At 43.6% G+C, this 27,204-nt stretch overlaps 1 protein-coding gene across 5 annotated transcripts in view; it reads left to right on the top strand.

Annotated features, from left to right (window-relative positions):
• The window catches only part of si:dkey-166d12.2 (rap1 GTPase-activating protein 1), a 145,392-nt gene that overhangs the window by 9,854 nt on the left and 108,334 nt on the right, over positions 1-27,204 (top strand). For 4 of the 5 annotated variants that reach the window (XM_034205683.1, XM_034205680.1, XM_034205682.1 and 1 more), the window contains one exon: positions 10,068-10,108. The exons of the other annotated variant lie outside the window; for it this stretch is intronic. The gene's annotated coding sequence lies outside the window, so the exon portion shown is untranslated. The remainder of the gene's footprint in view (positions 1-10,067; positions 10,109-27,204) is intronic. 5 annotated transcript variants of the gene reach the window in all.

The raw sequence follows: 27,204 nt of genomic DNA, 5'->3' as shown, positions 1-27,204 counted from the left end.
GGTAAAATGAAATTGGTTATGAAACGTTTGGTCCCATGCAGTGGGAGCCTTTACAGTAAATAGCACAAACATTAGCAGCCCGGGGTTATGTGCTGGGGTGGAGCATGACGCATCCTTATGGTCTATATTTGTAAAAGAATCCACATACATGCTGTAACAAGGCAGTAGCATTTAGAGCGGTGGATCACAGGGTCGGCTGGTGTTGTGTCAGTAATAATCATGTGTGTTAAACTGTGCGATTACAGTATGTCTTAGATTAATTCACTAAGCTTTTGATTGTGGCAAGATCAACACGTATAATACTTAACTATCATTCAAATGACCAGGCAACTAAGTGCAGTCAAATGAGCATTTGTGAGATTTATACATAATTGGGAATGAGGCCTATACATGCTAAATATTAACTTTATATTACGCTGAGATTCCTGCCCTCTGGATGTAAAAGATTCAAGTTTGTAGCTCTGTGATCACTCTGATTGGTGTGATTTATGGTTACAGTGATGTCACAGTTCTCCCTAAAGTACACTTTTTCATTACTGCAGCAAAAAGAGAAGTTAAAGCCCTGCATGGGAGCAACAACAGGATTTACAGCAGGTGTTTCAATTATAATCTAGAAGAGCTCCGTTTAGTTCTCTCCGCGTTAAGAGGTAATTGCAACGGGAGATCTCACTTCCCAGAGGTCCAAAGAGTGAATCATTTTCTTGAGAATGTTGTCAGAGACCCAGTTCATAAAAATACAAGGGCTTCCATCAGTGGGATAGGCTCAATTTCCATTGTTTTACCTAATTCGGCAAGAGCTTAATAACAGACATACTGTACATTTAGGAGTTGTTCCTACTTTAAGTTAGTGCTTTTCTGCTTGCTGTCCCCTCAGCTTGCATTTTTTTCTTTTTGGAGAAACTTCGAGCAGCAGCTCCTGGATAATTGTATTCACTGGTACTGTTATTTTTTTGAAGTATACGGTTGGCTTTTGCCATATTTCCAAACATTTGTTATGACTTACTCAGTCCTTCATAGATGACTACAACAAATGTTTACTAGAGATTGCAGTTGCTTGACATACAATGCATGATAGAGTAGTTTTGGTTTTAGCAAACAGTTGCACATCTAGACAATATAAAGAAACGCAGCGTTCTAGTGGAGTCGTTACCACCAACTCCTGAGGGGATTATCTCTTTACCTGCTAAATGCTCCAATGCGTTCACAAGATTCTACCCGTCCTTGCATTTTGAGTGGGTCTAAGCAGCCAGAGTACAGTGCGTTTATTAGAGTTGTTTTGCCGAATGCAGTTGCTGATGAGAATGGTGAAACTGAACCAAAACGGTAAAGTTGTGGGCCATAAAACTTGAACAATTAGCTGAAAGACTCTTGGTTCATTACTAGACTGATCCACTCTTTCCTTCTGCTGAGAGCTGAACAGTACTCATTGATCTGGCAGCATCTGTTAAGTGAAATCCTTTGCAGCCTCTCTGGGAAATACCTGCTATGTAAACAAAGACCCTTGTGCCGTGTCTCCGGGAAGGGAAAAGGGTAATGGACATAACGGGAACTGTTTAAAGGTGAGGAGGCAGGAATGAGTTCTCTGATAAGAGTCATCATGGCTCTCTGGGGCTTATGGGCAATGTTGGCTGCATTATCCCGAAAACATTACTCATGCTGCATAAGGACCTTGGACCTGTCATCTCGGTAATTACGTAGAGTAATGACGGCCACATTCACACATACAAGCCAAAAGAAAGCCAAAAATACACTAAGTCCTTGCAGGGACGGCAAAGTGTTTACCTGCTGGCCAACAGCGTCACCATCATCCTTCATGTGTATTATTATTTATGAATACGTTGTTTTTGTTGCCAGCAGCCCAACTATAAATCGTGAAGCCATACACAACGTGGTTTTTATTGAGTACAATTTTATAGAAAAATCAACAGAGAAAGAAATATTTCTGAGCTTACATTCAACCATCAAGTTTTCAAAAACCTGTTATTTTGTTGTCATTTAAATAAATAAGAACTATAGAAATCGGCCACTTGCAAATCAATGGCTCATACATTTTACATCGGGAAGTATTCAGTAATCACAAGAGAACTTAAATTGCCTTGGCTGTCGATGACAAATGACGTATGTTTCACATCCAGCTTTTCTTAAGGGAAAGAGTAAAGTAGAAACAATCCAATCGATCCCACTTTGGTTCTAATATGGTCTCTGCAGGTAAAACAACAAGCTGAAGTTAGTTTGCGAATCCCCAATTGGACACATTTTACTCACTGTTTATCGGTTAGAGGTTAGTTTAAAGTTTGTGTTAAACTAATTCTAGTTTCCTGAGTGTATTGATATTGCAGCCTGGTTTTGTCTGAATACACTGAGAGTTGTATCCATGACACATAGGCAAAATAAGGGGAAATAAACAGTGCTTGGAACAAGTGCCATTAATTCATCCTGCTTTATTTTTCCTTTGTAAGAACATATCTCAATCATCTGAGGCAAAAGGAAGACACATGTTTTATGGACGGGTGCTTCTGCTGGTGGAAGCTCTGCCTGTGTAGTGCTGTGATTAATGGCCAGTATTTGAGAGAAGCTACTGGTGTAAATCTCAGCCCTATTTTTATGTAAACCTCTGCCTGTCAGATGTAATAAAATCTGAATGCTGCATCCATGCCAGGGCCAGATAGTGCATTGATGCAGTGTATGATGACGTATTTAGAGGGAGAAATGTGAGGTTGGGAGAGCTTAGACATCACTTCCAACCCTGCAGGAGACGTGAGTCAGCCCTCATGACGATCGTACCCATCTCCAAAAACGTCCCTTTTGTTTTTGTCAAATTACTGTTTCTCTGCGACAGAAATGCAGATTTTTATAATAAAGTTACTCTTGACTCATTGGGCGATAAGTCACTGAGGTTATATAAAGTTAGATTTGTTAGTTTTATGGAAAAGTTATTGAATGAGACAAGACGGTGACCATGAAGAGCAACCTAGTATTGTCTCATGCTTTAAGGTAAAACAATGTTCCTCTAGTTTTTTTACATAACGCATGTAGGTTTTTAAAGGGCCCCTATCATATATTCTTGGGTTTAAACGTTCCTGTAATCTGTTTTCGTGTCCGTGTATAACCTACAGTAAAGTCAATGTTGATTTATTTAAACTTTTGTGTGTGACTTAAAAAACAAGAGCGTTTTTATTTTAAGCAAAACCTTTACCTTGTATTTAACCTGACACCACAGGTTTAAAACCACATGTTTAATCCTGTAAATCAAGTTTTATAGGATCGGAATGGGGGAGAAAGAGTTGTAATACACGCATGCCCTATCTTTTTATTAGAGACTTATCGGTTTGAGCAAATGCAATCTGATTGGATAAATGCTCTCAGAGTAGCGGTAAAACTACATTGACAAAGTTAGTTCCTATCAGTTTATTAATCACATATAGCAATAACGAAAAACACATCTATATCTAGAAAATCAAATGTTCTGATAATGACTATCTCTAGGCCAGTAGAAAGCCTTGCTCTGCCATTGTCACCTCTCCTATCACTCCTTATACTCGCTCACACAGCCCTGCAGAGAGCACGCCGTTGTGAAATGTCAGCGAGATAAGCAACATTGCCTTGCTGCTCCCCAGAGAGCACAGAGCGGAGGAACACACAATTACAGTAATGAGGAGTCTGCGCTGTGGCCCCACACAGCAGGCATACCTCTGTGATTACAAGGAGCAGTATACATCAGGAGGGAACCACGAAGGTGAGGGACCTGAGCTATGCCGGAATGTTTTATTTCATACTCTCCCGCCTCATGATGACAGTCTATCATAACTGTGCCAGGGTTGGCTGTGATTGATTCCGCTGTAAGCCTGTCATTTGACGGCACGACGATAACCTATATGAATCACATTTATGGGAAATACCTGTTCAGTCGTGAGTTGGCGGGAATTGGATTCTGATGTGATTTCAAAATGGCGAGTGGTTTTTCCAGGACCTCACAGTTGAACTCTCATACTCTTGAATGCATATACTGTACAGTGTTAGGGCAACATATCCAACACATTACCAGTAACATGTAATTAGTTTGAATGAATGTACAGTATGTTCTCACATTTATGCTGTTGAACTGACACTGTTACAGTGCTTCCTGACCTGAGTAAGAAGCTGAGAACGGGCCAGGATGTTACTTCCTTTACTTTGAGATATTTTGGTGTCATGATCCTCTCTTCTGCACAGCTTACTAAAAGAACCATTGTCTGTGTGACGGGTCTCTATTTGTCCGTTCACAACACTGGCCTAGTCGGTTGGGTTAAGCTCCAAAACTTTAATAACAGCAACAAAACAAAAAATAACGAACCAGCACAACTTAAACAAAATAAATAAATGTCCAAATCAAACCGTCCATCACTCATCAGAGTAAACATGCTCTGGTGTTGCCTTCTCTGCAACCATCTCCTGAACATGTCCCAGCTGTTGCCTTCATTGCAACATTCTTCCGAGTCCTCCTCCAGGGCCAAAAACCGTCCATTTTGAACCCATAGCCCCTCCCACAGGCTTACCGTCAACAGGTGACGCAATTACCTCAAACCACATTGTCAACATAAAAAATCCAACCCAAACATAAAACAGGTCAACCACCTCTTAACATAATCATTTAACAAATTAACAAACACACAATAAATAATAAATTGCATGGTTCATTTCAGGAATTTAAAACACGGAAGTGATGCGCCTTCCCCTTTTTCTCCGAAATGTTTGGTGTGTGTGTCGGCTGTCAGTGGCGGAGTCAGTCACTCTGTGACCCGCTCCGTCACAGTCTGATTGATGAGGGGTAGATGACAGTTAATCGGACAGACATATTAAAATGAGAGTGTAAGACTCCAATATAGTTTTTACAGATTCAATGATTAAGTTCTTCTAACATTTCCTTTTAAAAACCAGATCACTGTTGAACATTTATTATTATTATATTGCTTTTTTGGTGTGACAACGCTGTGGTCACTAAAATAGCATTCCTACACAGATGTTGAAAAAGATGATGTTAAGAACATAAAAGATAAGAAGTCCTTTGTTTAGAGAATCATTGTAGTTTGGGTTAAATTACAACATTTTAACAGTTAGAGGCATTATGCTCATTTTCAGATCATATAGGTATTTTAGGCCTCTACTGTGACATGTCTCCATGCTCTAATGTTCAAAAAGCTCTTTATTTCTCTCCTGCTGCCTGTGCTGCAGCACCTCTTTTCACCCTCTGTCTGAAACCAGAGCCCAGTTTGCTCTGATTGGTTAGCTGACCTGCTCTGTTGTGATTGGTCTACCGCTTAGAGATGTCCCTCCCCTTAGTCTATCATGTACAATGTGTTTGGGAGCTACCCCATAGAAGTGCGAGTGTTACATACAGTAGTGATTGCGGTTCAGGCAGGGAATTTTGAATTTGAACCTTTGCAGACCAGTTGCATGCATCAAAAACATATCACACTAAAGAAAGGGATTACCCCAAAAGCACAATAGGGCCTGTTTTAAGACACAATTGTGATCATGATTATAAAACACATTTCAATATTCTTAAGGGTTAATTTTTTCCACTGGGGGTTTCATTACAAGCTCATCAAGCTGGATTTGGGGCTGATTTTGGCAGTTAAATTAGTACCTTGAACAATAAGAATAAAACGTAGAAAGAACTACCAACATGTTACCCAGCATAACCCTTTCAATACGTAAATAGAGTTTATTCAATTTTCCACACTGACTTTCTTTGAATCATCGCTCCACAAAACATAACCCTCAGGTGTTGTATTCTGTGAATAAGAACACTCAATTATGAATACTTCGTTTACTTCGACATGTTCCCTGTTTTCATTTTCCACCTTCTGGCTACTCATTGTTTCTCCCTCTCACCCTCCAATTGTTTTCCACGCCTTCAGCTTTCAGGGACATCTGCCTTTGCAGCCCCAGCCTGGGCATGTTTTTATTTCCTTTATTGTTGCATTTGTAATCCTAAGGGTGTGCTTAGTCATTATATCAAAATTAAAACAATATTTAATACTCTTAATATTCTTAATAAGCATGTGGCTGTCTTGACTCCAGCACATATTCAGAAATCCATTATTTATTGACACACTGCAGTTTCTGAGCTTTATTGATTTAAAAAGCTAATGTTTCAAATGCCTCAGAAACAGAGCTGCCCACACCCACTGTGTTGGTTCATCCTCTGCCCTGATTCGATCTGTGCTTTCTGCTAAGCTGTGTGTGAGCAATGCTTTCTGCAAGCGTTGTGCTTTAGTGTAGGTGGTGTTGTTGAAGTTTAAATCTGGGTTTTTATTTGTGTCTGAACTTTACAAACAACATACATTATTGAACACGATGTCCAGTCACAGTTTGCAGGAGATCTTTAGGCATAACAAGAGGAGCAACAGGAGCAGTGTTTTCCATTTTGGCAGTGTTTGCGTTAATAAATTAAACTGAATCTTGGACTGACATAGAATCTAATGAGGAACGTCTCACATTACCCCAAACCCCTGACAGGTTGTAGGGTTTAGCACTTTGTACCTGTCACACTGCTATACTAAAGCAATTACATGCTGTATTAGGCACTGTGCAGAGTCAAAAGTGTAATTCTACTTTGAAAATGAATCTCTTAATAGCAGACACCTTTCCCTGTGAGTATGCATTTCAACCACTGTTAGTCTTGTATAAAGGATATACCATCTCATTGATTGATTTCCAAATGTGATTATAAAAGTACCCTGACTTCACCCTTTTCTCTACTGAAGAGGCCCTGTTTGCCTTTGGGTGTTTTCCCTTCCCCTCCTGTAGTGTGTTACATAGGTTTTTGTGCATGTAAATGGTCTGCAAAGGCTTAAATCCCAAAGGGAGTTTCTCTTGCATCCACTCCCGCCTGCCTGAAACGCCTTAATTTAACTCCTTTGTTTTCTCCTAGAACATAGTGACATCACTATGTAACTTATGTTGGCTAGCCCTCCAACACATTGTAGATGACAAGTTTAGGGGTGGGACATTTTTTAGTTGTTGACCAATCACAACAGAGCCGGCCAAAGAGGCCCTATTGTGCCTTTTGGGGTTATCCCTTTCCTTAGTGTGTTGCATATGTTTTGATGCATGTGAATGGTTTACAAAGGTTAAAATTCCCTGCCTGAAACGCAACCATTATGTAACACTTGCACTTCTATGGGGTAGCTCCCAAACACATTGTACATGATAGACTAAGAGACGGAACATTTCCGACACATCTCTAAGCTGTTGAATCACAACAGAAACGGCCAGCTAACCAATCAGAGCAGACTGGGCTCTGGTTTCAGGCAGAGGGTGAAAAGAGGTGCTGCAGCACAGGCAGTATGAGAACAATAAAGACCTTTTTGAACATTAAAGCATGGAGTCATGTCCCAGTAGAAACACAATATACAATTATGAACCTGAGCATAATAGGCCCTCTTTAGAGCTATTAGTTACGATTTTCAAAAAGGGCAGTAACACATTAGGAAAATTGCTATGCCCAAAGCAAGATGATTCCTTTGGGCATAATTAATAAGTGTACGTGTTTAGATGCTGCTAATGTATTGATCGCTATACGTTTGAATTGTCCCCCCGTGAGCTCTCGGAGAGGGTGAACTCTTTTTCTCTAGTATTTTAATACTCTGTGAAGGAAAGCTGCTTATGCAAACAGGCTCCCTTGGTACACCAGATTTATGCAAAAATAGTGTAGGAAAAGGGAGAATATTTTTGTTTATGTTGGTCATTCCTCACCAGCTGCTACCGCACGCAGCATGATGTTTGCTTGTCTTGTGCAAGCTGCTGTTAAAATGGAGCAAACAGGAGAGAACAAAATGGAAATAAGTTGAGATTCGTGATTCTTTAATAAACATAAAAAGGTCATTTGTTCACGGCGCAATCATTGCTGGATTTGTTTTCACCTTTATGTACAGACAATTCATATTTAAATCATGTGTTCTGCTTTCCCTCCACCTAAAATCACGCTTAATTAGCAACGATTTATCTCAATTCTCTCATCAAGATATTGTGATTAAGGTGTTGTTGACTTAATTACCTTCATTCCATTTCCTCCTCAGCGGCATTGGTAAATTAAGATAACTGGACTGGCTGATTAGCCCCACCTCCTACTGCTAATTAGGATTAGTGTGCACAGCCGATATATCATTGATGGTGGTGATAATTATAATGGCTGCGTTGATGGAAATTAGGCCGAGTGAGTGAGACAGTCTAAGGAACAAGCAGTACCAGGTTTAATGGCAAATTAATGTATGTACACTTGAGATGGGTTGAACTCACAACTTGATTGAAAGCAAACATTTTTAACCTATTGAGCAAAACATAATATTGACTATTATTCTCTTGTGTGAGAATATACTTGCATTGAATTAAAAGGCCAGAACAAATTGAGACTCCAATAATCAATAGAACCAGCCCGTTTGAAGCCAGACCATTCGGTAATGTTTGTCCGCCGGAGCTTTTTCCTTACCTTTCTGTTTGCTCTCGGTAAGGATGACCTTCAGAAACTTGCCAATGTTTTTCTGCCAGGTAACTTCTGAAAGGCTGCTCTAATGGCCAGGTATGACTTGTTTACTTGTGGATAAAAAAGAGAAAATACGTAATAATACCATAAAAAGAGGCCAAAAGCAACAGTGTGTTAGTTCATCCCGCAGTACTTCTCTCTGCAACGATTAGCTCAGAATCCATTGTTTACATTTTTTTGTAATGTCTTTTTAAAAGGTAAAACTAATTTTAAAAAAAAATTGGGAATTGACTCTAAATAACAATCACCATGTTTATTGTGATGAAGGAACAAGTGATGCTCATTAATGTGTTTTTTTTCTCCAATAATGGAGATCTATGACACAGAGGAATAAGCTACATCAGGCTTTGGCTACATGGAAAATTAGTAGGATTAAGAGAATGGATGCACTCCCCAGACAACTAGATGCGTTTTAATGTCGCACAGATTAAAGAAGTGATGTGAATTTATTATGAAAAAAAACAACAGAACTACTCAGAAAACCTTCTTAGTAAAACGTGACCACATAAACTGATAAACAAGGCCATTTCAAATGTAAAACTAATATAGCAGATAAAGTCATGTCGCTCAGGTTCTTGCCTCAAAAAGAAAATCATGGCTGTTTCATAATCTATATTTAATAAAGAAGGACTGTACCTGACGTTAATAGACTGTAATATATTATATTTTTATTTATATAATACCTATATTTATTTATATATTGAATTTTTTTTAATGTAGCATGCTGTTTCAAATGATAAACGTCTAATTCAGAAGCGAAACTCCTAAAGCATCAATGTATTGCACATATTGCCAACCAATCATTTGGGCCCTCACCCAGTTACAATTAATATTTTAAGCTCAAGGACAGAATTGTCTCGGTGGCTTAGGCCTGCCATTAACGCACAGTTAAAGCCCTGCCTGTGTTTCCACAATAGAACCGCCAGCTAATTTTCACAGCTCCACTTTAGCAATAATTGATATTCATGATGTGTGGTCTCCATGCTGCCAATTAACTTCAGTGTGTGTGTGTGTGTGTGTGTGTGTGTGTGTGTGTGTGTGTGTGTGTGTGTGTGTGTGTGTGTGTGTGTGTGTGTGTGTGTGTGTGTGTGTGTGTGTGTGTGTTGTGTGTGTGTGTGTGTGTGTGTGTGTGTGTGTGTGTGTGTGTGTGTGTGTGTGTGTGTGTGTGTGTGTGTGTGTGTGTGTGGTGTGTGTGTGTGTGTGTGTGTGTGTGTGTGTGTGTGTGTGTGTGTGTGTGTGTGTGTGTGTGTGTGTGTGTGTGTGTGTGTGTGTGTGTGTGTGTGTGTGTGTGTGTGTGTGTGTGTGTGTGTGTGGCATATAAGGCATATAAGATGTGATACACTGTACAACAAATCAGCATGTCATTTATTTCTAAAGAAAATGCTCGTGATTAAAAAGTGCATTCAGTTAAGCTCAGCAATTTTGGAAGATGGAATTTGTTCCTTTTTTTTAATTCTTCTGGTGCCTTTTCCAGAATATTAAGTAAACATTCAAACATACAGCTCCACGTTTTCATTATTATTTTTCTGTTTCTCCACAGGAGCAGCTGACAAGAGGAGCATACTGCTCGGCGGCTTACAGGTAGGTCAATAAACACTTTCACAAACCATTACCCTGATCACATCATCACTTAATTTTACTAACCGCAACAACATAAATATAATTTGAGCTGAAATCTTGTCAACCACCCTGCGGGACGAAAACAACTGGAGTGAATAGAAACACACATGGTGATTTTTGGCGACACTATAAGCGCTGCAGTTGACTTCCTGTGGTGTTTGAAATGACTGTGACCCCTGTTTTTGGAGATGATATCCTCTGCATGGGGAACAACAGAGGCAGGCAGGCAGCAGCATGCAGCTCCGTTTACCCTGATGTCTTTCTAAACATTCTTCAATACTAAAATTACCTTAATGGTTTTAGTGCACAGCCTTATTGTTATTGACCTGGTAAATTAAGGAGTAGAATAGTTTAACCCAGGGGTGCCCAACCTTTTTTGAACCGAGAGCTACTTTTAAAGTTGCCAGTCTGCCGAGATCTACCAGTCCAAATAGAGGCGTAGCCATTACTGACAGCCTACTACCAGGTAAATACACACTTCTACTTGTATAAAACTGTACAAATACAAGTATTTAACCGAAGTTACACAACAGTGTTGTTGATACAGAGTTGGAGTTTATTCACACGTCACATACTACAGTGGGTAATTGTTACGTCCCGACTAGGGGAATAGGAAAGCAACATACACCAGATTGGAATTGGTAATATTTATAAATGGTTTTATTATACCAGGGTGAAACAAAATGGCAGGCAAGCAGCCTGAAACAAACCAAAGGGCCAAAAGGGCGCCGACTTAACTAATGAACAAACAAAGGAAGACTCTAACAAAAAGGAGCCTGTGTACATACAAAGAAATAGATAATAACAAACTAAATAGAAACTAAAACCCTCACTGTCAAAGTGGTACAATCTAAAGAAAGGAAGCTGTAAGAAAACACAGCTAAGGTAAAGGACAACAGTCAAACAATACTACACTAATCTAAGCACATCTAATCACCACAATCCTGACAAACACAGACCACACAAGTTAACCACTGTTAACAGCTTTGCACACAAACTAGCAACTAGCGAGAGGCGTCTGTTCACTCAACAGAGCCTCTCGAGTGATGATTGTCCCCAGGCTTTGTAGTCATCTTCAGCAGGTGTGCGCCGGCTGTGCGCTGCGATTGGAGTGCGTCGGGCCCGGCGTGCTCCAATCACAAACTTCAGGGGGCGGACCAGGAGATGGCAGCCAATGACGTCAGGGCAACCACACAGCTCATTTACATATAACACAGCTTAACACAATTAAGACGACCCGGAAGGCAGCAGCCGTAACAGTAATGTTTTCAAGAAACATTGAACAGTGCTGCCACATATGACACAGGGAAAAAATAAAAGACTCTGAACCCTATCTTTGCCATTATATACAAATAGTGTTGCTACAAAAGTATAAATTAGGCTTACTAATAAGACAACTCAGATCTACAGCTACACAGGAATCTGCTGCCAAAGTGCAATAAAAAAGACAAAATTAATAGAATCAAACCCTTTTTTTGTTGCATTTTAGTAGAGTATAAAAATAAATGCCTTTTTTAAAATAGGATGCAAGCAACACAAGTTTCTTAACCTGAATTGATAATAGACTATTGTAGTGCTGAGAGACGGGAGTCGGAGGCGGGGTATCGAAGGTACAAGCTAGACTTTTATTTAGCATCTGAAAACACATGTAAATAACTTCATGCCCGGGAAGCGAAGACTGGCGGAAACAGGAAGTCCGGTTCACTAAAATGTCCGTGCAGAACAATACCCCAACCCAAAGATCCGTGGGTGAATAATGTCAATCACCACACAAGCCCCCCCAGTATTCACCCATAGTCAAAATCCTCGTGCCTGGGAGGAAGTACCACCCGACCCCGGCGCGTACGGACCACAGGGGCCATGGAGGGCGGGGCCGCAGGCGAGGGTAGGGGCACCAACGAGGGCGAGGGCATCCCCACAGGGGGCGGGGGGCGGGCCATGGGAGGGCGGCCCCGACGTGGGGGCAGAGCCAACTCCAACGGCCTGGAAACGTCCATGTGAGCAGGTTTAAACCGATCAACGGACACAGTCTCAGGCCTGCCACCAATGTCCACCACCAGGCTCTTGTCCCCGTGACGTATGACCCTGAACGGACCGTCGTAAGGGGGCCGCAGGGGACTGCGGTGGGCATCGTGGCAAATAAAAACGAAATCCGCCGACCGTAATCCGGGGGACACCGGGAAAGCTGGGTTGCTATGCTGCAACGTGGGGACGGGTGCGAATGTCCCGGCGGTCTCCAGCAGGGAGGAGTGCTGCCCGGCCGCAGACCAGGGCACAGTGGCGGTGGGAATGAATTCCCCAGGGACCCGTAGCGTCTGGCCATAGACGAGCTCCGCCGACGAGGACTGCAGGTCTTCTTTGGGGGCACACCTGAGGCTGAGCATAACCCACGGGAGCTTATCCACCCAGTTGCCTTCGGTCAAACCGGCACGCAGTGACGCCTTCATGGACCGGTGAAACTGCTCACACAATCCGTTAGCCTGGGGGTGATATGCGGTGGTGCGGTGCAGTTTGACCCCCAAACCCACAGCAACAGCGTTCCACAGGTCCGAGGTGAACTGAAAACCGCGGTCAGAGGAGAGGTCAGACGGGGTCCCAAAGTGCGCCACCCACGTGCCGATAAAAGCGCGGGCGACATCGGAAGCTGACGTCGAGGCGAGGGGAACGTCCTCGGGCCAGCAGGTCGTCCTGTCCACCATCGTAAACAGGTAGGTGAAACCGTGAGGGGGGAAGCGGACCCATGAGGTCGACATTGACATGGTCAAACCTCCTCTCAGGAACTGCAAAAAGTTTAAAAGGGGCCCTAGTATGGCGGTGGACTTTGGCCCGTTGACAGGCCACGCACAAGTCCACCCAGGACCTCACGTCCTTCTTAAGCCCCTGCCACACGAACTTCTGCAACAACAACTTCACGGACGGCTTCCTACCGGGGTGGGAAAGATTGTGAACCGCCTCAAAAACGGGGCGGCGCCAGTCCGCAGGGACCAGCGGTCGAGGCTGGCCCGTGGAGACGTCACACCACAGCTTTGAGCCAGAGTCACCGACCGTGACCTCCTCCAGGCGTAATCCCGTGACCGAGGCCTTGAGGGTCTGGACCCCGTGGTCAGAGGCCTGGTCAGCGCCCATGCGGAGGTAATCGAGGCCCAGCTGCACAGCTCCGATGACCGCTCTGGAGAGGCAGTCCGCGACCACGTTAGCCATGCCAGCAATGTGTCGTATGTCCGTGGTGTACACGGAGATGTACGAAAGCTGGCGTTGCTGTCAGGCGGACCACGGCTGGGCCACCTTGGACGTGCAGAAGGTCAGTGGCTTGTGATCCACGAATGCCGCAAACTCCCAGCCTTCCAGCAGGAAACGGAAGTGGCGAACTGCCAAATAGAGACCAAGGAGTTCTCTGTCGAAAGCGCTGTACTTGCGCTCCCTGGGAGTCAACTGGCGGCTGAAAAAGGCGAGCGGTTGCCAGGCGCCGTCGACCCATTGTTCATGCACCGCGCCCACTGCGTAGTCAGACGCGTCGGTGGTGATAGCGATGGGGGGCCCTGTGTGACGGGTGAGCCAACATGGCGGCTTCGCTCAGGGCGACTTTGGTGGCGTTGAAAGCGACCTCTCTTTCAGCCGTCCAGTCTATGGCCTGGCCGGGGGACTTGTCCTTGAGGGCCTCGTACAGCGGGCGCATGGTGTGGGCCGCCCGGCGGATGAACCGGTGATAAAACGTCACCATCCCGAGGAACTCTTGGAGCGCCCGAGCTGTAGGCGGTCGTGGAAAGGCAGACACGGCCTCCACTTTCGACGGGAGGGGGGCGGCCCCATCCTTGCTGATGAGGTGCCCGAGGAAATGGATGGAGGACAACCAGAACTGATACTTCGCCGGGTTGATAATCAGGCCGTGTTGGTTGAGCCTCGCGAAAAGGACCCGGAGATGTGCCTGGTGCTCTTCGGAGGAGGAGCTGGCGACCAGGATGTCGTCTAAATAGACGAAGATGAATGGCATGTCTCTGAGCGCTGAATCCATCAGCCGCTGAAAGGACTGAGCTGCGTTCTTAAGTCCAAACGGCATACGCAGGAACTCGAAAAGCCCAAACGGCGTAATTACCGCAGGGACGTCCGAAGGGTGCACCGGCACCTGGTGGTAGCCCTGCACCAGATCCACCTTGGAGAAAACCAGCTTGCCCGCCAGGTGTGCAAAGAAGTCCTGGATGTGAGGGACCGGGTAGCGGTCTGGCGTCGTTAAAGCGGCGGTAGTCACCACACGGTCGCCAGCCCCCGGCTGATTTAGGGACCATGTGAAGCGGCGAAGCCCAAGGGCTGTCTGAGCGGCGGATGATGCCCAGACGCTCCATGTTGACGAACTCCGACTTGGCGACAGCCAGCATGTCAGGGTTGAGCCGCCGGGCCCTAGCGTAGACAGGGGGGCCTTCAGTGTCAATGTGGTGCTCTACCCCGTGTTTGGTAGTGGCAGCGGAAAAGGTGGGCTGCGTCAAGTCGGGAAACTCACTGAGAAGGTGCTGGAACTTGTCGCCCTGTGAGAGTGAGCTGGAGAGCCCGCTGAATGAGGCCTCGCCGCTGGTACACGTGAATGAGGCAAACATCAGCACGTCCACCAGGCGGTTGTTCTTGACGTCCACCAGCAGTCCGTGAGCGCACAGGAAGTCTGCGTCGAGGAGGGCAAAGGAGATGTCAGCCGTGACGAAATACCACTTAAACCGCTGACCCTCGAAGCACAGGCAGGGCCGCCTTAATGCACGGGCTGACCTGAGCTGAAGCCCAGGGGCCTACGGAGATCAGGGGCCTACGGAGATCAGGGCCCTATCATGAGCCAATAAAAAAGTTTTAAAAAAAAAAGTAAATAAAAAAAAAAAAGTTTTTTTTTATTTCAAAACATTTAAATAAACAAAGTCTTGGCTTTCAGAATATGACACTTTTATTTCCAAAATCACACGAGAAATACATTTTTGAAGCTTGTAAAGGGAAGATGACAGCTCTCACTCGCCACTCACTCCCCTCCCACCGGCTGAAATTATGAATGTAAGGCGTATAGTAATCATAGATAACACGGCAGGGTCCGTTACAGTTTGTTTTCATCTGGTTTCAAATAAACAAAGTCTTGGCTTTCAGAATATTAAACTTGTTTCGGCAAATTCAGATGATAAATACAACTTTGAAGCTTGTAACTGCATAATTACAAGCGGAGAACGGAGTAACTTGATGTCACAGCAGGCATAACAACAGCTGGTGTTTCTCGTGAGTGTTTTCCCCGGGAAACAAACACAATACACACAAACGCAAAAATACACACACACACACACACACACACACACACACACACACACACACACACACACACACACACACACGAGCTTCCCCCAGACCAGTAATCCAAACGAAAATATCTTCCCTCCGTAGTATTTTGATCATTTGCTCCGCTAATCAATCAGATCGATGGATTCCAGAGATTTTTCTCAAAAATGATGACTCCGAAACAGTCAGTGGGCACCACTTAACAGCCAATCAGAATGAGAATATGTTTCACATGTGACTTATTCAAATTGCGAGTGATTGAGTGACAGATGAAGGTTGTTTAGGAGAAAAAGTTTGAGAAGAAAAAGTTTGAGAGTGGCGCTCGGAAAAGGAAATTGTTGAGGGAAAAGTAGTTTCGAGACAAGCAGCTATTACAAAAAATGCCGAAGCTTACAGGTTATTTTAAACCTGTAGGCCAGGATGAGGAGGAAGGACAGATTAGTTCTGTACCGAGCGGTAGCGGTGCCGGCCGCGGGGCTTCGGAGCCAAGTAGGCCGTCTGGTTCTGATAGCGATGGAGTAGCGGGAGAGGAAAAACAGACAGGAGGGATGTTGGAGGAGATGGAGAGGACGACGAGGACTTGCTACGTGGAGGGGAGCCAACGGCAACCGGACAAATACATGAGGGAGGCCCGATACGTCACTCATCTGGAGGAGAGGACCAGGCGCGCGTAGAGCAGAGTAGAGAAGTGCGATCACAGAGCCTGCCGAGGCTATAAATGACTTTGATTTGTTGTTTAAATAGGGGGCCTACAAAACCATCAGCCCCAGGGCCTGATGGCAGGTTAAGGCGGGCCTGAGCACAGGTCCACTGTTTTTGTGCCATAGGTGTGAATAGGGGTGTCGTTAGCGGACGTTAAAGGTGGGCCATGGCCTACACCGGCGGCGTCCTCCACGGTAGCCGGAAAGACGCTCCACTGGGCTTCTGTGTCATAAAGGAGTCTGCGACCAGAGAGGGTGTCCCTGATGAACAGGAGCCGGTTGGATGTGCCCACGCTCGCGGCCACTACCGAGCGCAGGCCTTGGCGTTTCCCGTTACCTTGTAGGTGCAGGGGGACGGCACATCTTCGCTTTCGCCCCGTAGCGTGCATGGTAATAACACAGGCCAGGGCTGGAGTTGCTGGCGTCGGCCCCGGAGCTTCTGCTAGGTGGCATGCCTGTACCAGGGAAGGTGCCGCTGCGTGTCGGGGCCAGCACCTCCGGGGTAAAACGCTGTGTTGCCAGGAAAAACCGGTCGGCTTCTTCGGCCAAAGCGCGGGGCTCAGTAATAGCCGTGTTAGCGAGCGCTGTCTGTACATGCGGCGGCATGTGCCGAAGAAACAGTTCTATGAACAAAAAAATAGGTTCTTCAGTACCCAGCAGGCTGAGCATCATCTCCATGTGGTCAGAAGGCTTGTTGTCCCCCAGGCTATGAATAGCGAGCAGGCGTCGGGCCCGTTCCGACCGTGACAGCTCGAAAGTCTTTAGCAGGAAAGCCTTGAACGCTGCATACTTATCCTGGGCAGGAGGAGATGTAATTGTCACTACCCGATCCGTCCCCGTGCCCCGATCAGTACACATACAACGCTTTACCGATTCAAACAATGTTTCCGTTCCTACAGTTGTGTGTGTGTGTGTGTGTGTGTGTGTGTGTGTGTGTGTGTGTGTGTGTGTGTGTGTGTGTGTGTGTGTGTGTGTGTGTGTGTGTGTGTGTGTGTGTGTGTGTGTGTGTGTGTTGTGTGTGTGTGTGTGTGTGTGTGTGTGTGTGTGTGTGTGTGTGTGTGTGTGTGTGTGGTGTGTGTGTGTGTGTGTGTGTGTGTGTGTGTGTGTGTGTGTGTGTGTGTGTGTGTGTGTGTGTGTGTGTGTGTCTCCCTTATTGACAGTCGTGGTAGTGCAAGCCACAGTAAGCAGGAGAGCAATCTGTGTTGGTTTCCTGTTTACTCCAGGGTGAATAATTCATGATCTGCTGACAGCTCGGGTTTCACAGTGCAAAATACTGAACTCTGTGAAGAATGCCATGGCTGTGTCAAATGTTCATAAACTGTCACGTTTAACAGGGTGAATTATACTGTCAGGTGAATGTAGGATCTGCTTCCATCACTGCGGACCACACTGGAACTCACACCTTCCCCAGAGCCATTAATATTCCTTGTGGCATTTTGAGGAATCTGCAAAAGATGCAGCTCAACATGGCTGACTACTTTGATTAGTTCTTAAAGGGTTGAGCATTGCAGTTAAAAGCATTTCCATTTAAAACTTGGCTATCTGAACAAACACAGTTGCATGCAGCCGGACAATACAATATTTGTGTAATTTAAGGTTTTTGCAGTATTTACTCATATAGGATCAACTATTGTTAATTCGATTTTCTAGTATTTAGTCATATAGTCAAATATTTTTCATATACACAATTACCTTTTTTTAATTAAAAAAAATATATTGTCTGAATCCTATATAGTAATAAAGCCCATAAACTAGCAACTTATAACAAGCCATTTAATAAACCTGTCAGCACATATTTGTAAACCGATTAACCAGCTATATTTCATTAATAAGACATAGAAAAAATAGAAACATAGAAGGGAATACAGATGGTAACATGAATCTCATGTGGAGTTTAAACAGTTAGATAGAAAATCCAATTCCAAAGAAAGGTCTTTGCGGCCTTAAATTAAATCTTTTTTCTTAGAGTAATATGATGGAGAACAATTACAATGCTACGTGAAAAAATTACAAAACCTGACGGCACAACTTTTAATTGGTTTGCAATTTATTTAGCTTTTCTGAAAAGCTATTTCTGAGATGACAGAAGCGCCTCTGACATTTATGCAAGTGGGTTTTATTGACTAATTTTCCATGCTGACTTGGATGGTGACTCATTTATACGTTGATGATTAACTATGCAGCCATTTCACTCTCAGTAAATTCTTTCTTTGGAGCTCCTGTGTGCAGGCTTATGGTTATGACCATGCAATCTGTTCCAACTCGCCGCCGCCCGCTTCAGTCCGCTGCTTCATTGGCTCTGACCTCAGCTGTGTGAAGGCAAGTCTCTGGACCTCGGGTCAGAGGTACAAGCAGTAAGCAGTGGTAGCAGTGTTGAGCTGTAGCCTAAAATGACAGATGAGCCTGTCCAAAAGGGTGTGTTTCATGTTCAAAGCTACATTTGTCAATGCAGGTCACCTTCACTGCCTGTTTCTTTTCAGATACTCTTGAATCCCAGATATCGCAGTTTCTTGCATCACAGCTGTTCCTTTTGCAAAATCTACAAGGACAATTATTTAAAACAAGAATAAAGGAAACAGATATTTAACATAACATTACAATTACTGGGGACAAAATAAAGGGATTCTGATTCAATAGTCCTTAATGTACACTTGACCTGGGATTGACTGGTGCACAAAACTGTACGGAGCCCCTAAGGGGACATGGACAAAAAAAAGCGTTCTTGTGCGCATTGGAAAGGTAATAATAATAACAAATGTCCCCATAGGGGCTCTGTAAAAGATAGCTTCAGTTTGATGGCAACACTTTATAAACTCTGTTTAGGACATGGTTGGGGTCAGAGACAATACGTTAAATGCAATGAATTCTTAGTTTTGTCCTTTGGCAGATTTATTCATGTTGTCTTTGTAGGATTGAACATGGTCTACTATTACACCCAAGTATTTATCTGAATGTATTTTTGATATTTTTCAGTATGGATAACAATAGGGACTTTATGACAGCTACATCTTCTCTGTGCAAGACAATTCAGTTAACTTTAGCTTTCATTTCACTCTGTAAGGTCACTGCTTTGTTGTCATCTCAAAGCCGTGAGTGACGTTTTCACCACATCTGGGTTTGACAGCACTTTGACTACTGGCCATTACCGCTCAGCTCAGCTCAGTCTCTTCTCTGTTCAGAAGACAGTGTTTTATACTGAGTGGGCGAATACTGTTCATTGTTTCCCATTGAACAGCAGTTGCCACTTCACTTTATTGCAAATGTCACTCAAAGTCTTGTTGCTGACTTTTGGAGTACGCTTGGGGGAAAACAAACTGTGTTAAATGTGTGTGTCCCTCAGCCTAATGAAATGACTTGCTGGCCCTCTATGCTACTGGCTCCAAACGTGAATTCTCTTCAGCAAATTCAATATTAGTTTTTTGTATTGTAGGCAATTTGCTGGGGTTTTTCTGGTTCTTTACTTGACTGGAAGTGAAATATGTTCTTTTAGAGAACACTCCTTCTGTCAATTTGTCTCCAAACTTTAGTAACCAGATGGTTTAATTCACTATTTTCAACACCTTCTCTCTACCTAAGAAACGGTAGTCTTGGGCAATGGTTGGGATCAGTTTATTGAGTGATGGTTATCATTTACATTTACAGACCATTCTCATACTTTAGCAGCCACAATACTGTCTGTTTTGTGAGCCAATGTTGAAGTACTAAATTAAAGTTTAGTTTAAAGTCAGTCGATTGGATTTATTTAAAGTGATAAAGTTGTATTAACTTGTTTTGCACAAAAGAAGAGGCACAAAACCCACTGGGCTTATTTGTAGCCTCCACCTAAATAATATTACAAATCACAATATTATAAAAAAAAATTCAATACTTTTGGGACACATACTAAAAACATCAATAAACTGACATGTACAAAAATTAAGTGTGAATAATGAAAAGAAGATATCGTATAGAAGTCAAACTATTTTTACGGCATTTTTTCAACAAATCCATATGGATCTTTGTTTCATTAAAACAGATGGAAAATGGAACCCTACGAGTGAGACACTTAGCGGGATGGACATCTGGAGTGTTGCATGAAAATGAACCTTTGAATTACATATTGAAGTGTATAGGAATGTTCCCTTTACCTGAACTTACCATGTTTGTTTGTTTGTTTGTAGCCTTTATTTAACCAGGTGAAAGCCCCTTGAGATCAAAAAATCTCTTTTTCAAGGGTGACCTGCAGGACATTAGTTACACATGTAACATAAAAACAACAGAACAACAATAAGGATGACATACAACATAATGTACAGGGTACAGTTTACAAACTCTATTTACAGTGACAGGTACCATGAGTATCAAACAGCATGTCAGCCAGCTGAGTTTTAAAATGATGCAGGGGAACCAAAGTGCTCAGTTTTAAACATGTTTGCGGACTGTTCCAATTTAGTGGAGCTGCACAACTAAAAGCTTTCTTCCCTAAGACAGTCCTAGCACTTGGCACATTTAATAAAACAACATCATGAGATCTCAGGCAATATGTACTTTCAATTCGTCGAGAGATCAGAGAGTAGATATAAAAATGTAGTTTACCCAACATGGCTTTGTAAATGAACATGTACCAATGACTGAGCCTCCGTACAGTTAGTGAAGGCAGACCTGCCTTGGCATACAGGGTACAGTGATGAGTAAGTGCTTTACAGTTAGTAACAAATCTCAGGGCACTGTGATAGGCGGCATCTAACTTTTCCAGGCAATGGGCAGGTGCATTCATATAGATCAAATCACCATAGTCCAGCACAGGTAAAAAGGTCACAGTGACTAGCCTTTTCCTGGCTTCAAAAGAGAAACAGGACTTGTTTCTGAAAAAGAAACTTAGTCTAACCCTCAGCTTTTTAAGCAGGTTCTTGACATGAAGTTTAAAAGTAAGACAATCATCAAGCCAGATACCTAGGTATTTATAACTGGTAACCACTTCAAGTACTTGTCCTTGCATAGTAACAATATCCAAAACAGGCTCTGGTGTCTTTTTAGCTTTTGTAAATAGCATTACCTTGGTTTTATCAACATTTAAAATAAGCTTAAGTTCAGCAAGCTGAGTCTGAATAATGTTAAAAACAGCCTGCAATTTAACACCAGCCTCCTTAATGGAGGGACTTGCACAATACATCACGGTATCATCAGCATAAAAATGTAAAGTAGCTTCATCTACATTTTCACCTAAACTGTTGATATATATGGAGAATAAAAGTGGACCTAAAACAGAACCTTGAGGAACACCATTAGCAATGTTTAACCACTCAGAAGACAGCCCATCAAAGTGAACACATTGGGACCTTTCAGAGAGGTAGTTCACAAACCAACCCACTGCATGGCTGGATATGCCGATACTGAGTAGCCTCTGCTTTAAGATGCGATGATCGACGGTATCAAACGCTTTGGAAAGGTCAATAAATAGAGCTGCACAACTCTGCTTATTGTCTAAAATACTCGTAATGTCATTCACCACTTTCATTGTGGCAGTGATGGTGCTATGTTGCTTTCTGAAGCCTGACTGATGTTTAGACAGGATATCATTTTTACATAAAAACTCCTTTACCTGTTCACTCACTAGGCGTTCGAGAACCTTCGCCAGAACTGACAATTTAGAGATTGGCCTATAGTTATTTAAAATAGTTGCCTCCCCTCCTTTTAGTAAAGGCAAGACATAAGCTGACTTCCATACTTTTGGAATTGCATTTGTGCTGAGGGAGAGGTTAAAAAGAGTAGTAAGAGGAAGAGCAATCAAATCTGCAGCTATCTTTAAAAAGAAAGGTTCTACGTTGTCCGGGCCAGCCGGTTTCTTAGGATCTAGCTTAGATAAGGCTTCATGAACAACATTGACAGAAAAAGGAGTAAAACTAAAAGGGTTTTCCAGACCACATTGTTCAGAGTCACGGATTGGGGTGTTCACAGAAGCAGAGTTAGTGACAGAATCAAACATCGAACCGCAGGACACAAAATGCTCATTAAAGCAATTTAACATAGTGGCCCTGTCCGATATAGTGCCAGATGCTGTGGTAAGGCACAGAGGTAGCTCATTACGGATCTCACCGGTGGATATCGATTTTATTGCTTTCCAAAATTTCCTAGGATTATTTAGGTTTTCTGTGGTAACTGACAAATAGTACTTCGACTTTGCACTTTTGACATTTGAAGTGAAGCTATTCCTTAGCTGCCTAAAACGCAGCCACTCTACCTCTGAGCCTGATTGCCTAGCCTTTGCCCAGGCCTTGTTTCTCTCATGAAGGAGACTAGACAGCTCAGCAGAAAACCAACGATTGTCTCGTCCCTTTACTCTAAATGTACGCAGGGGTGCATGTCTATCAATGATCTCCATAAAACCAAGATAAAAATAAGACCATGCGGTTTCCACATCAGCACACAGATCGATTTTACCCCAATCAAAATCAAACAGATCATGCACAAAACCCTGCTCAACAAAATGTTTTTTTGTCTCTCTTAATGATAATGCGAGGTTTAACCTTTTGGACCTTAGTGTCCTTAATTGTGGCCACAACACAGTGATCGATCAGATCATTTGCAAATACTCCCACAGATGAATATTTATGGGGAACATTAGTTAAAATGAGATCAATTAGGGAGGATTTATTAGGGGACTTAATATTTGGGCGAGTAGGACTGTCAACAATCTGAGTAACATTCAAAGAGATACAAAGGTTTTTAAAATCCTCTGACACTGCAGTTAACCAGTCCCAGTTAAAATCTCCAAGTAGCACTATTTCCTTGTAGTCTAGTTGTGATAACATATTTGCTAGTGAAGACAAGGATTCTTTGACAGCTGAGGGGGGTCTGTAACAACTCACTACCATGACCTGTTGACCCTTTGCCACTTCTATATTTATGGCTAAAAATTCAAATTGCTTACTGATCGATTTGGAAACTAATGTGGTTACACTAAACTTATTCTTAACATAAATGGCAACGCCACCACCTTTATTAGGCCGGTCGGTACGATACACATTAAAACCATTTAAGGCAATGTCAGAGGCCAAAATAGATTTGTTTAGCCATGTTTCTGATAAGACAATGACGTCAGCATCAGTCGAGCTCGCCCAGATACGGACAAAATCTAGTTTACCTAACAGACTGCGCACATTCAAGTGGATGAAACCCAACCCAGACCTAGCTTTAAAATCAGCAGGAGTAGTGATCTGACTACTACTACTGGGCGGACCAGGGTTAGGTTGTACATTTCCTGACAGTAATAACAAAAAAAAATCAGGCATCTTTTCCTCTTAAACGACACAAATACATTGTCATCTAATTTAGAAACACCGGAAAAGTCTGCGAGAGTGTGATTAGAGCAGAAGCAGTCCTGAAGAACCATCATCGCAGGAAAATAAAAAAGACAAACATATTTTGTCGAGCAGATTGACTGTGACAAGGCAACCGGTAATTGTTTGAGCAACACATCTGAACCTTTGCAGGGGATGCCCTCTGCGGGTGGCAGAACAGACCTGAATCCAGTAGTCTTCTCAGAATGACTAGAGATCTTCTCATAGTCCAAAACAGTTAACAGGCACAGCAGAATCCCGATATGGGCCATTTTCCCAGACCAGCACACAGTATCCGCAATGTTCCTGGAGCAAAATCAGCACAGCAGCAAAGGACAGGCGAAAACAGCAGCGTGGAAGCGCTCCGGTCCCTCCGTGGTATCCCCGGGGTGAAAGCAGGCCTCTGCAACAGCAGAACCAGGACAGGTGGAAAGCAGGCCCCAGCGCTGGTAAAACCCGGTGGAAGCAGGCCAAGCCCGAAGCGTGGATCCACTCCGTCTCTCCGCGACGACTCCGGGGTAAAAACCTCTCCAGTACAGCGGTATTCTACAGGTGGGAGCAGGCCTCCGTAGATCGCAGATCGCAGGCAGCAAACAGGTGGAGCCGCTCCGTCTCTTCGCGACGAGCAGGCCTCCGTAAATCGCAGATCGCATGCAGCAACAGGTGGAGCCGCTCCGTCTCTTCGCGACGTCTCCGGAGGAAAAACACCTCAGTACAGCCGCACTCGACAGGTGGGAGTCGGCCTCCACAGTTCGCAGACAACTAAAACTACTACTTGTATAAGCAGGGATGGCTAAAAGTTTGTAAGCAGGAGAGCTAGATGCTGCTAGATGCTAACAGATGCTGTAAATATAAACACACATTTGCGCAATGTTAATGTCATGGTAAGAATCTGAAGCCTGGCAAATAAAAGAGCAGATGACATATGTGACTACGATCTGGTTGCAACCCTCAAAGTGTTTCTGGAGAGCATTTTTTAGCAAAACCAAGATCAGAGGCATTTGGCTGATACCAAAATATTTCTGTTTCTCTCTGGGACCGTACAATGCAAATAGACCATCCCATTAGAAATCCAGCTGACGGACAATAAATCTATACCGCCTGTGAGACACGGTACACTGTAGAGTACAGTGTGCATGCCATAGTACTTGCAAAATGTCAAAGCTTTCACGCTAATGTAGAGGAATCATTAGCTCCTATGTATGTAGCTTTTTCTCTCTCTAGAGTGCCTAGAATAAACAAGTCATTATATTTCCCATCCCCACTGCATTGCTCTCTATATGGTGACTGTTTAATTTACTTGTGTGCAGCAAGCATTGAAATAGCCTATGAAATAAATTCTGAAATAAATAAATGAGCCAATAAATATGTATACATGTACATTTAAATACACATTTATTTATTTCAGGTAACTTGTATTTCATAATGCACATTTCCATTCCTTATATGCAAATGAACGGGGCGTGGTTAGCTCACAGATCCAGACCAAAGCAACAGCACCACAACACTGACTCAATAGCTCTTGTTTCACACTCCAGTACTCTTAAGTGGTTTGCAAACTGCCAATAAACCAAACCGGTTCCGGTCCAAGAACCGTTCTTGTGCTTTTCTGGTTCTTCTCTGGTTCTCAGTCCAGCGCCAGTTCCGGGCTACAGCCTGATTTAGCTCTGGTTCTTCCTAATCATCATCATTGTCATCAATCAGCGTATGCCATTTTTTTTAGCGTATATCCCTTTTTATAAATGAGGCCCCTGGTTGCGGAGGAGGCACACATGTAAGAGCACTAACTAGCTACCATCACATGCAACTAAGCTTGCTTTGAATTTATTTAAAGTAAAATTAAAGGGGACCTATCATGCAAAATGCACTTTTGTCTGTCTTTTATACATGAATATGTGTCCCCAGTGTTCCAGGGAACTCACCAAGTGTCAGAAAACACAACCCTCTCTCTTTTCCTCCATACCCAAATCTCTAAAAACGGGGCTGCAACGGATCTGATACAGACTGATCCAGATTTGAACACTTTACTGACGTCAGTAAAGTGGCGCTACGGCTATTGGTCAATTCTCCACCTATCAGGGGAATGAGAGGTTGGGCCACGGCCGGCCATTGCTGCTCGAAAGCGCTGGAGACGCTGTAGTACATATACATATACATATGTAGTACGCCTGTAAGTGGCGCTGTAGTCTGCCACAAAAGCAGCGAAGAAGACTTCCCTTGCATAGTTGCCATGGTTGCCCTTCTGTTTATTCTCCGCTGTGGCTCTGTTTCTCACTCCCCGAGGCAAGCTTTTGCACCTCCTGATTTAAAACAAATGAATAATGACTCTATATAATCATATGTAAAGGATAATGTGCAGCGACACGGTCATTATGGGGAAAAGAACACCGACAGTCTGATCAGGAGCCCGACGCGAAGCGGAGGGATCTAGATCGGCATGAAGGCACATTATGCAATGTGCACATTATCCCGCTTATTACATGGCCACATTCTCGACAAAGTAACGACATGACTCCCAATATTAATTGAAATGCTTTTATGGATTTAGAAAATTATTTTATTGATTTAAAAAATGTAAAAAATAGTTGTATGTATTGATTTAAATTGACATGCATCCGCTAAGAAAAATAGTCCGTTGTTACTGTTTGAACTAACGTAGCAACGGCAGGAACTGCTTCAATAGCGTTTTTTGAGGAGCTTTTGGATGACATAGCTGGCCTTCCTTACCAGTCTGTTCAGTCTCTTCCTGTCAGCAGCCGAGATGCTGCTGCCCCAGCAGGCCACACCATAGAAAATGGCTGATGCCACAACAGAGTCAAAGAAGGTCTGAAGGAGTGCCCCCTGCACCCGAAATACCTCAGTCTCCTCAGCAGAAAGAGTCTGCTCTGTCCCTTCTTGTACAGAGCAGCAGAATTATCAGTCCAGTCCAGTTTATTGTTCAGATGAACACCCAGGTATTTGTAAGATTTCACAATCTCAATGTCTGCTCCCTGGATGTTCACTGGTGTCGGGGGGTGGGGGGTGAAATCCACCACCAGCTCCTTGGTCTTCGCTGCGTTCAGCTGGAGGTGGTTCCTCTGGCACCAGAGGGTGAAGTCCTGCGTCAGCTTCCTGTACTCCCTGTCGTCCTGGTTGGTGATGAGGCCAACGATGGCGGAGTCGTCAGAGAACTTCTGCAGGTGACAGGTTGCAGTGTTGTGGGTGAAGTCTGCAGTGTAGAGGGTGAAGAGAAACAGTGCCAGCACCGTCCCCTGGGGGGCCCCCGTACTGCTGATGATGGTGTCTGATTGACACCATGTGTCAATGTGAGAGTATTTCAGTTGTGTATGTGCAAGGCCAGATGTTTTCAGTAGTGTGTGTGTGTGTGTGTAAGGTGTTCAGTAGTGAATGTGAGAGGATTTCAATAGTGTGTGTGTGAGGTTAATTTTCAGTAGTGTGTGAGGCTTAATTTCCAGGTGTGTGTGTGTGTGCGTGTGTGTGTGTGAGGTGTTCAGTAGTGAATGTGAGAGTATTTCAATAGTGTGTGTGTGCAAGGCCAGATATTTTCAGTAGTGTGTGCGAGGTTAGTTTGAATTTTGGCCTACACGGCCCCTCATACTGGGGTACCCCACCAATAGGGTTGCCAACTTCCAGAAATGGAAAAACGGGACACATGCATGTGTCCCACGCGTGTGAAGATTTTCGGGTTTCTGGCGGATTTAGTTACTTTTTTTTGTTACTTTATTTCGGTTTTAGGATT

Source organism: Gymnodraco acuticeps, unplaced genomic scaffold, assembly GCF_902827175.1.
Source record: "Gymnodraco acuticeps unplaced genomic scaffold, fGymAcu1.1, whole genome shotgun sequence".
NCBI lineage: Eukaryota > Metazoa > Chordata > Actinopteri > Perciformes > Bathydraconidae > Gymnodraco > Gymnodraco acuticeps.
This window is presented reverse-complemented; position numbering and strand designations above follow the sequence as displayed.